Source organism: Chaetura pelagica, unplaced genomic scaffold (genome assembly GCF_000747805.2).
Source record: "Chaetura pelagica isolate M959 unplaced genomic scaffold, ChaPel_1.0 scaffold68, whole genome shotgun sequence".
In the NCBI taxonomy this organism is placed as follows: Eukaryota; Metazoa; Chordata; class Aves; order Apodiformes; family Apodidae; genus Chaetura; species Chaetura pelagica.
The window spans coordinates 1,712,451-1,714,976 of record NW_009954407.1 but is presented as its reverse complement, the minus strand read 5'-3'; positions in this window follow the sequence as shown (position 1 = coordinate 1,714,976).

The window sequence follows — 2,526 nt, the reverse complement described above, 5'->3', positions numbered from 1 at the left end:
ACTCTTTCCAGTTTTGTATTTTCATTCTTTTCAAGGGTGCAGCCTGTCCCATTGCCTAGGTCATTAAGAAAGTTATTAAACCATATTTGAACCAATATTGACCTCGGGGGAACACTGCTAACAACTGGCCTCCATGTGCTATTTCATGTCTAGTATTTCAGGCAGTTTTTAGTCCACTTCACTGTGCACTTATCTAGCCTGAACATCATCCTTTTGTCTACAAGTGTGTTATGGCAGACACTTTTGAAATCCTTACTGAAGTCAAGATAGGCATCCACTGTTGTCCCCTTGTTCACCAACATAGTCATATCACTGTAGAAGGCTATCAGCTTTATTGGAAGTGATTTTTTCTTTGTAAATTCATTATGACTACTCCCAATCACCTTTGTGTGCTTGACTTTTTTGTAAATGGCTTCCAGAAGGATTTGCTCCATCATCTGCACAGGGATCGAGACGAAGCTGACTGGTCTGTTTTTCCCTGGATCCTCTTCCTCACCCTTCTTGAAGATAGTAGTGACATTGGCTTTCTTCCATGAGAGATAATCAATAGTGACCTCACAATGACACATTCACTTATGTCCAGTTTTTCAGATGTTCCCTAATCTGATCCATCTCCAACAAGGGTAAGTCTTGTTGCTCCAGGAAAATGCTGTAATGAGTGGTTGGAATGCAATTGGGTGACCAGTCTAATTGCATACAGCCCATTTTCTATTGGAGATCTGTTCACAAACCAAGTGTTTTATTTTCTTGTAAATCAAACAGAAAAACCCCACCATAAAATCCAATCTAATGATCTTTTTCTTTCTTATGAAAATATAAGCTCAGTCAAAGTCAAATATATTAAATACATCCTCTAACAAAAAGCTTGTTTATCAATATAAAGATAGAAAGGGTCATATTATCACATGAAATTCTTTCATGAGGAATTTGGTTGAGGGGTATTAGCTTAATTCTGAGTAGGAGTGAATAAAACATTGTTCTTTGTGTAGAAATACAGAACAAGGCATATTAACAAGAGAGTACTTGATGACCATTCACTGATTCATACATGTACATAGGTTATTTTAAAATAAGTAGGATGTTGTAAATAGAATTCTGCCTACTTATTTGGAATACTGAAAAATATAATTGGTATTTACATTTTTGATGCTCTGAGAATGCAAGGTAGAAGTTGTTGGGTTTTTTTTCTTGGTATGGTGCTCTGTTGAGAAACCCTATGCAGCCACATAAATCTGAATGAGATTTGAAGAAGAAACTTCTAAATCAGAATGCCATATGCTATATCCAGGAACTTTGTTGCTCTGTAGAATATACACCAATGACCAGGAATTGTTAACTGGCTGTGGCTTCATTTTCTCCAGATAATAGAGTGGTTCTTACTTCTGGAAAACAGCCAGTACAGTATTAAATGTCTGTGTGAGATACACCCTCATCCTGAGTTCTCCCACCTGCGTCTGCAGGTGAATAGCTGTCACTAGGAGCTATGGATACAGGGAATGCTGCTTCTGTGTCATCGCAGTGCTTTCCATCATTTGCAGAGCCCATGACTACCCTGAATAATTTGGACACCAGAGTTATGAAAACAGAGGTAGCAAGAATGGGAGAGCAAGAATGGAAATTTATAACAGAATTCCCTCAAGAAGGGTTGTTATCTTTTCAAATGCCCATAGACAGTGCTCCGGTAGCAGCATCCTGGCAGTCCTTGTAGACTGGGGGTCTCTCAGAAGTGGGGTAGCCCCTGCCAGGCTTGTGCCTGCAGAAGGTACAGAAATACAGGGGAGCATTCTACTGGGCAAGGACTTTCCCATCTTGCAGCTATCCTTGGGCTCATGAGTCAGAAGACTGATCTTTTCTCCCCTTAAAAGGCAAGATTTAGTACTTTCTCTCCAAGAGAAGCCTGTCTCCCCTCTCTCCTTACTAGAAAAGCCTGAGAGAGGGCAAAAGAAATGCAGACTTCATTATTTTGTCCAAAATCAATGGGAGCAGAACCAGGCTCTCTATGGGTTTAGATAGGTTTGTATTGATTGAAAATTACATCCAAGTAATAATGCCATATTTTTTTTATTCAGTAGCTGTCTGAAAAAAACACACCTGGTTGTCATGCAAATATGCCAACCCACACAGCCTTTCTTTCCAGGTATATACTTTATGTATTAAAAGCTAATGCCCTTACAATACCTTGTAACAATTTGCATATACTGAATCCACTATGTAGAGCAAAAAATATGACTTGCATAATGAATCACACACACACACAAAAGAAGATATGCAAAATAAACACATCAGCTTGCTGAATACTAATTACCTATAAGCAAAATCTGGAGACACTCAGTATGCAGAATCAATCAGGTATTGCAGTGAATACCTATAACTAATTTCCTCCAGGAAGAAAAATTTCCATTAGCTTTAGTGAATTTATACCCAATATAGAAAGGTCGTAGCTAAATAAATATTATTTTAGTTTAATTGGATTAAAAATTAGAAATGCAAATTCTGGTTCACCATGTCTCTAAGTCCTTGTCTCCC